This window comes from Vigna unguiculata, chromosome 2 (assembly GCF_037176805.1).
Source record: "Vigna unguiculata cultivar grain cowpea cultivar isolate G323 ecotype 2 chromosome 2, ASM3717680v1, whole genome shotgun sequence".
Classification (NCBI taxonomy): domain Eukaryota; kingdom Viridiplantae; phylum Streptophyta; class Magnoliopsida; order Fabales; family Fabaceae; genus Vigna; species Vigna unguiculata.
Genome location: NC_140793.1, coordinates 9882260 through 9891982, shown reverse-complemented (window position 1 = coordinate 9891982; position 9723 = coordinate 9882260).

Below are 9723 nucleotides of genomic sequence, written 5' to 3'. Positions count from 1 at the left end.
TTACTTGCTATGCTCATTCTCATAAACATTAAGCTAAGTCTGTTTGATCTTACCCAGGCTTTATAATGGGTTTTCTCTTCATTGCTACTAGCATCCGTGATAGCAGCCGACTTTTCAACTAGAAGAGCTAGATCAAGATCCAACACACCTAAGTGAAATTGGACTTGCTCACTCCAGTCAGGGAAACTCAACCCATTAAAGACTGGAACAGACGAAGCATGCGCGTGTAAAGATACCGGAACAAAGACTGCAATTAACACATGCCTAACATTAATGCTTTGAGTCATAAAACTAAACGTAAAAACAGATTCAGATATAAACAATCATTCTATGCATACTAATGTTCTCCTTTGGGAGATCCACTAATACACAAACATAAACATAATGATGCTAATCATATTATAACATTATTGATAATTAAAATATGCATCAACTAGAATCACCTACTACCTTTGGGTATATAAATAAAACTAGTGACGCATACAAAATTATCTACAATCATGTTCATTAATTATGAGAACAATTAATCAACCTTTGGACGATCCTTAAATGTCTTATAATTAATGAATTTTAATTAACCCATAAATTTAATTATTCATAATTTAGCATCCATACTATAGGTAATTAAAATAAAAAACATTAATAATTTGAAATCATATAAACTTTAAAATTTTGGCCACTTTGGTGACTAACAAAATTTATCATACTTGATTTCAAATAAATAAATAAATATTTAATTGCTATAAACTTTATATAGCATCTTCATTAATTTTAATTTAACAATAACAAACATAAATATTATTACAAATTAAAATAAAATTATTAATTATTTATATAGATAAAAATAATTAATATTAATTTTATTGATAACATAATCCAATAAAAACATTAGACTTTAATCTTAATAAACTACAACCCATTTACATTCGTGTTCGTGCGTCAGGAGAAAAACCAAAATTGGAAAACTGAAACTTCCAATTGTACACGATTCACACAATTAACAATATGTCATTCACTTTGCTTCATTTCAACAGTAACGGTTTTTTATTTTCAATCAATGCCATATTATTTGCACAGGTAACGGTTCTTAACTTACAGTTCTTAACTTTCATTCATTCCTTTATTCCAATTAAAAACAAAACTCTCCATTACAGTAAAGCACGCGCACGCATAAATTCTAATTAATGGCATTTTAATGGCAGCAGCGGATGCACTTGATCCATGGCATCATCATCATTCATAAAATTAAATTAGGGCTTATAACATTAGGGAAAAACATAATAAGGGAGAAACATCACATAATAGGAGAATCATAAATCCTACAACCTGGCTCTGATACCACATGCAAAACTAATTAAGGATCTTTAAGATTTATGATTCTTACTCGATAAAACATAATAGAGCACTAACCTTGATCCATGAGAGATCCTGTGAATATGCGTTCTTCAAATTTGTAATCTTGTGTGCTCTTCAATCACCGTTTCCCAATCTATCTCTTTGCCTTTCTTTCTCTTCTCACACGTTCTTGATGGGTTACAGTGAAAAGAACCTTATGACCAGAGACAGAACCCCAATTCTTTTTATAAACCAACGTCCATCAAGTTGGTTTTATTTTATCTTTATCTTTTTTTTTTATTTCATTATCAATTCCCATAATAATAACCAATAAGTATTTATATTTTATTAAATCACAATTGGGCCCATCATAATATTTCAAATGAGTCACTAATAGAATTAATTCGTCAATTAATTCTAACAGTTCTCACCATGCTGATTTTGGAGGATGGTTCTTATTCAAATACTTAAAGTTGTATTTGAATATGTTTAAATGAATAATATTTAATTTGATTTATAATTACTTAATTATTGATTGAATTGGTAGATTTGATTTTTGTTTTTATAGTTTTTTTTTATTTCTGTTTTACGTTTCTTAATATACATGTTCTATTCTATACTTTAAAAATTGATATAGGTTGTAATTTATACTGTAAAATTAAAAAAAAAAAAAGAGTTTGATTTCAAAAATAATTCTTCACTAGAATAAAGCTAGAGATAATTATGCAGACTAAATGTTTGATCAAATTTTCGATGTATGATAGAAATGAAACGCCAGAGAATTCTACAAACAAAAAGATGTGATACCATAACAAAGAATAACAATGTGAAAAACAAAAATTAAAAATAGAAAAGAAAAGTTTACCAAAGAGTGTGTATTTTATTACATATGAAAGAATATATATATATATATATATATATATATATATATATATATATATATATATATATATATATATATGTATATATATATATATATATACTAAAAAGAAAATGAAAGTATGCTAAGACAAATCATATTAAAATACCAGTTTCACTAACAAATTATATATAGCATGATGAAGGAACTGTTATAAACTAATTCAATTTTGATAGTATAATAATCTTATATTTGACCTTTAAATTAATTATTATAGAAATAAACAATCTTATCATATGATTATAAAAAGAATTTATTAATCATTATGATATGAATCTAAATAAAATTTTCTATCCACGGAGTTAATAAAAAATGTGATCCAACTTGATATGAATCTATTTCAAATGGTATTTGCAATCGGCCTAATATAGTCTTCTCTATGATTCATTAGACTAGGAATTATTTGTACATGTGAAAAAAATTAATCACATAATCTATTAAAATTTGATTTGGTTGATACTTGATGTGACCAAATTTTTATTTGGATGGTTAGAGACATGATGATAATATCAATTTTAAATAAATTTGATTTTGTAAATTTATTATACTTAAAATTGATTTTAAAGTGATATAATTCATGATTAATTATTATGTAAGTGTAAGACGTATTAAAATTAATATATTTTTGTTACCCGGTGTATCCAAAATTGCTTAAAGTAAGATCTGTAATGAATTTATTAATAAAAATATATATCTCAATACAATTAGAAAATTAAAAAATTAAACCAAACATGCCTGATTTTTATAATATTTGTACGTTTTGTCAAATTAACGTACTAAAACGTTAGCCAAATAAAAAATAGTAACACAATAATGAAATAATAATATTAGGTATTTATTGTAAATCGATCATATTACTGTAGATGATACCAGAAAAAAAGTCTCACAAGAGAAAAAATCGATCATTTGGTGATCACTAGAATTGAAACAGAGGAGAGAGAAAGAGAGAATCAATACACAATTCCTCCATTTCACTAAATAGTTATGGATTTATCCTAACAAAGGGTTCACTCAAAATCCTTCGGTTGGTGCTTACACACTTGGACCTTGCTCCTTTGCCTCCTTCCACATGTTCATTCTTGATTATTCCCTCTAACCTCACACACAAGTCAACTTCTCAAGCTTTAGCATTTTCTTCCTTACAATTCTCCCTCCATCGAAATCAACCTTGTCCTCAAGGTAGAAGTGAGGATAAGCTTGATCAAGCACATAATTATCTTCCCAAGTAGCATAATCAACTAAACCATCTTCCCACAATTAAAGGTTGTGGAACTTGCTGATTTCCTTTGAGTATCACACAAGTCTTCAAGACAACAACATGTTGAATGACAAGAGCTAAATCTAAGTCACAAATTGGCATGGTGGGCACATATTGTTGATCATGATTTCCTCTACACAATTTTAGTTAAGAAACATGGAATACCGGATGAATTCTAGCTAAATCTGGGAGCTTTAACATATAAGCAGCATTCCATACTTTTTGTATAACTTCAAAGGAAACAAAATATTTCAAACCAAGTTTTTGATTCTTCTTGAGAGCTAAACAATGTTATTGATATGGTTGCAATTTGACCAACACCAAATCCCCAACTTCAAATTGCACATCTTATCTTTTCTTATTAGCATACTTTTTTTGAATTTGGTGTGCCCTTTGCAAATTCATTTTTAATTTTTTCAATATAGCATCTCTTGTCAACAATTGCTCCTTCACCATATGTAGATCATTCTTATCAACAACATATTTCAACAACTGAGGTGGGTCGCGACCCTACACAACTTTGAAGGCTGTCATGCCCGCACTTGTATGATAAGTTGTGTTATACCAATACTCTACCCATGGAAGAAGTTTAGACCATTCTTTTGGGGAGTCAAAAGTAAAACATCGAAGATACAATTCTAAGCACTTGTTGAGAACTTCAGAATAACCATCTGATTGGGGGTGATATGCCGATGACATTTTCAATGTTGTGCCATTGAGCTGCCATAGATATTTCCAAAACTAGCTTGTAAATACTTTTTCTCTATCAAAGACAGTGGATTTAGGAAATTCATGTATTTCACTATATTTTTGACAAAAATCTCAACTACCATTATGCTATTATAGTCGGTCTTCATTGGCGTGAAATGAGTTGCCTTAGAAAATCAATAAACCACAAACATAGATCATAGTGAATCTGTGAGATGAAGGCAAACCAGTAATGAAATCCATGGCTGATTCTTCCTAAATTGCATTAGAAATAGGTAAGGGTTGTAACAAATCTAAAGGTAAAGTGGTAACAACTTTAGCTTGCAATCAAACATCGTTGAACAAAAGATTTAATGTCTTTGTGCATACCTTGCCAATAAAATTGAGCCGCAATTTGAGCTGAGGTTCTAGAAAATCCAGCTTGTCCCCCAATTAAGGAGTTGTGAAACTCCTTTAAAATGTTCTATAAGAGAGCATGACTAGTCGGTACCACAATTCTATTCTTCCAAAGTAGTAGGTCTTGATGGATGGAATAATGAGGTTTGTTGTTTGTATTGTTAGAACATGAATCAAGGAGTATTTTTAGTTCCTAATCTTGTTGTTGAGCTTTATGTAGAGATGTCAACAACTAAGAAATTGGTTGACACCAAGCCATGTTAAAGGATCTAGAAAGATAATCAGCTACACCATTTTTTTCCTGGTTTGTATTCAATAGTGAAGTCATACCCCAGTAATTTATGACGCCATTTTTATTGCTCAAAAGTTTGCAAACTATGATCCATAATAATCCTCAGACTTTTCTAATCCATTTTAATCACAAATTTATGATCCAGGAGATAATGACGAAATTTAACCACTACTTCTATTACTACATACAAGTCCCTAACATAAGTAGACTGATTCTACATAGAGGAGGACATTCTCTATGAGAAAAAAAGCAATAGGATACAATTTTTGACTCAAAATAGCTCCAATGCCCACACCCGAAGCATCCATTTCCAATTAGAATGGTAAGGAGAAATCAGGCGTAGCTATTATAGAAGCTTGAGTCCAACCAACTTCAATTGTGCAAATGCCCGAGATGCGTCCTCCTACCAATGAAAATTGTCTTTTTTTAAGAGCTCAATCAATGGTCCTACAAGAGTTTCATATCCCCTTATAAATCTCCTATAATTGCTTGTGAGCCCTAAAAAACCCTCTCAATTGTTTCAAACATGTAGGAATTAGCCAAGCCAAAATAGCTTGTATCTTATTGACTTCCATAGAAATGTCGCTGCCGGAAACTATGTGTCCTAAATACTCAATTTGTTGTTCGACCAAATGAGCATTTAGAAAGTTTGGTATACAATTTATTTTCATGCAGCAACTGTAGTACCATCTCTAGATGTTGTAAGTGGATGAACTATGAAGGCTATACACCAATATATTGTCGAAAAACACCAAAACACATTTTTTTGAACAACTTTATAAAAACCTCATTCATCAAACTTTGAAAGGTTGCAGGGGCATTTGTCAACTTAAATGGCATAACCAACAATTCATATAGCCCTTGATGGGTTCTAAAAGTATTTTTATGCTTGTCTTCCTCCTTTACTAAGATTTAATGATAGCCTGATCGAAGATCCAGTTTGAAAAAATATTTAGCATTGTCAAGCTCATCAATCAGTTCATCCACTATAGGAATAAGACAATTATCTTTCGTTGTTATAACGTTTAAGGCCCTATAATCAATGCAAAATGTCCAAGTGTCATCTTTCTTTTTAATTGGAATGATAGGGGAAGAGAAGGGACTATTGCTTGGAACAATAATAACTTCTTACAACATGTCTTGCATCATTTTTTCAATTTGTTGCTTTTGACTAAACGGGTATCGATATGGCTTGACTTTTACAGGATCTGCTCCATGCACAAAAGGTATGGCTTGATTATGAGATCTAGTCATAGGTAAACTAGCTTGTACAAGAAAACTTGTTGATATGTGTGTAGCAACAATGCTATTTTTGGATCCAAATCAAAAGGCAACTCTAGAAATTGGTCTTGAGGAACTTTGGATGATTGAATATGTAAAGAATACATTTCTGCTATAAAATTAGTGGTTTGCATTCTTTTCAAATGTTGAAATTGCGCCTGAGTTGGAAGCTTGGCATGATCTCCATGCAATGTAACAAATTGACCATTATACAACAATTTCAAGGTTAGTGTACTATAATCATAAATGTGGGCTACTAGAGTGGACAGATAAGAGGCACCTAAGACTAAATCAGCTCTTGAAAATCATTAATAAACTGTATTATTTATTTTAAATAAAACAATTAGAAAATCTTATATTTTTACTAATGTTTCATATTTTATCTAAATGCATTTTAAACATTAAAAAATATATTTTATCATGATGTAATTTTACTTATTGAAAATAACAATAAGAATAAAACAAAACAAATATTATATATATATATATATGTATATATTAGGTAAAAATATTTTAATTAAATAGGTGTGTGTAAAAAAAAATATATATATATGAAGAATTTTTAAAAGAAAAAAAAAATAATATAGAAAAGAAAAAGAAAAATAGAAGAAGAAAAGATAAGAAAGGATAAGAAGATAAGAAGAAAAGATAAGAAGAAAAGATAAGAAGAAAAAAAAAAGGAGGATAATGATGATTTGGATAAACATGCACATGCTTTGCTTTATATATATATAATGAGAGACGTTACGGTGAGGTGAGAAAGTGAGAAAGTGAGAAAGAAAGAAAGAAAGAAAGAAAGGAGGGAGAGAGAGAAAGAAAGGAGAAAGAAAAAGAGAAAGAGAAAGAAATGAGAGAGAGAGAGAGAGAAAGAGGAAGAGAAAGAAGAGAGGGAAAGAAAGTATAGAGCAAAGATTCAAAGATATCTTAGTCTTCTTCAAAGATTATTAGTGTGCCCTTCAATCAATAAGGTAAGGGGGAGTGAGGTTAAGCTCTTATATATTAATCTTGACAAGCTCTTGGGTTTTATATTAATCTTTTATTTATTTTGACTCATATATTATTCTTTTTACTTTCATTTAACTTATTTTCATTTATTATCCTCTTATATTTATTTTATTTAATCTCCAATTATATATTGATCCTGTTTATTTATTTATTTTATTTAATCTCCAAATATGTATTGATCCTGTTTATTTATTTTATTTAATCTTTAGTTACGCACTGATCCTGTTTATTTATTTTATTTTATTTACCTCCAGTTACGCACTGATCCTATTTATTTATTTTATTTTATTTATCTCCAGTTACACACTGGTCCTGTTTATTTATTTTATTTCATTTATCTTCAGTTACGCACTGTTCCTGATTATTTATTTTATTTTATTTATCTCCAGTTACGCACTGGTCCTGTTTATTTAGTTTCTTTTGTTTATCTCCAGTTACGCACTGGTCCTATTTATTTATTTTATTTATTTTATTTATCTCCAGTTACGCACCGGTCCTGTTTATTTATTTTATTTTATTTACCTCCAATTACGCACTGGTCCTATTTATTTATTTTATTTTATTTATCTCCAGTTACGCACTGATCCTGTTTATTTATTTTATTTTATTTACCTCCAGTCACGCACTGGTCCTGTTTATTTATTTTATTTATCTCCAGTTACGCACTGGTCCTGTTTATTTTATTTTATTTTATTTATCTCCAGTTACGCACTGGTCCTGTTTATTTATTTTATTTAATCTCCAATTACATACTGCTCCTGTTTAATTTATATTTTTGTTTATTTATAACGTTCTTACCCTTATCTAATTATTTATTTAAAGTTCTTGCTTTGATTCTTATTTTATCATTATTTTTACAATTAAAAATAAATAAATGTGAAGTGAAAGTATATATTATTTTATTTAGTGAGCTTGGATATAAGAAAATTGTATGTACATTTTATCGTTGTTTTATATTCTTTGTATAGTTTATACGATGACATGAATTGATAGTCATCACATTTAATGACCTTTGAAAATATCCAAGAGTATGTCGGTTAAGTAAGAGTTAAGTCTGGTTTCAATAAGTTGAGATTAAACCAGTGTCAAAGTGTTCGTATTTGGGAAGTCACAGTTTGGTACACTGCGGGATGAAAGGCAAGGACCATGGTGGGGTCTAAGGAAGTTTTACCAAGTAGGTGAATATTTGGATAGTTCAGAATAGCGCCCTGGACTAGGATATTCATAGGCCAAACTTGGGACTATCCGATACCTGCTCGGCATCGCCAAGGTTAGGTAGTGAGTATATATCTCTTTTGTGAGCCGATGAATGGCTAATATTCTCGAGAAAGAAATAATTATGATTGTACCAATGTTTTATGAGAAATACTCAACTACCTAATCACTTCCCAAAGTAACTTTTGATGTTCAGATTGGATCATCAGAAGTGGAATATGGATCCATATGTCTGGTAAAACAAGATCAAGTTTGGTGGTTATAGGTCCAAATCTAGGCCCCCGGTGTCTGCATTGTTTGTTGAGTTTATTAAGATTGATATTTAAGGCTTATAAAGACCTCACTCCTTTCATATTTTTCTTTCATATGTACCTGTTGCATGAGCAGAAGAGGAACCTGCTCAGTGAGAGTTGTTCGGGATATTATTGGTGGATCTTCTGAAGATTGACTCATGGATAATTTCTATTAATATCTTTAGGAGATGTTAAAAATATAGAAAATCTTCTATTCTGATGTAGGACTCTTAATATTTAACAAATATATATTTTTGTAATATTTCATGAACAATTACATAGATGCAAACTACATATATGAATATAAAGTTATCTTATTATTAATGTTCTCTCAAGGATAATCGTATGGAAAAAAAATTGATTCCATATCTTTTTATCAAATAATAATTATTTAGTATAGTAGTCGGGGCGTCACAGTAGTTGTGTTTGGTTTGGTCGTATATTTTTCCTGATATAGTTTGGCTAACGAAACACATCGCATTAACGTGATAGGGGCCTCAGTTAACACATCACGATGAATGTCCTATTGTAATCCTCCCACAAAACAATTGAAGGCTTCACTAGTAACTCCTTGCACTCAATTTGCAAGAGTAGTGAATTTCAAATAATAATCATGGATAGAGCCATCCTGAGTCAACTTAAACAAATTGGATTGAGTGCATTCATAAGGGGATGGCCTAAATTCAAGTCCAAGAGCACGCGTGAAAGCAATTCATGTGGGGAAAGCATGGAATTTCGATTGCATTTAGTACCAAGGAACAACGCCCTTGTCCACGTGAATTGAAGCAATGAGTAATTGTTGATCATCCGATGTTCGATAGTAATTGAAGAACTGTTCAGCTTTGAAAATCTATTGTAAGACATCAAAACCATCGAAAAGAGGAAAATCCAGTTTAACATTTCGGAGTTGGAATGATGAGGGTTGTGCCGAAAAATGAGACCCTTGTTCTAGATTCGCAATAGACTTCAACACTTTGTCCATGATAGTTTTTAACGTTTCAAATCGAGTAGAGTCATCTTT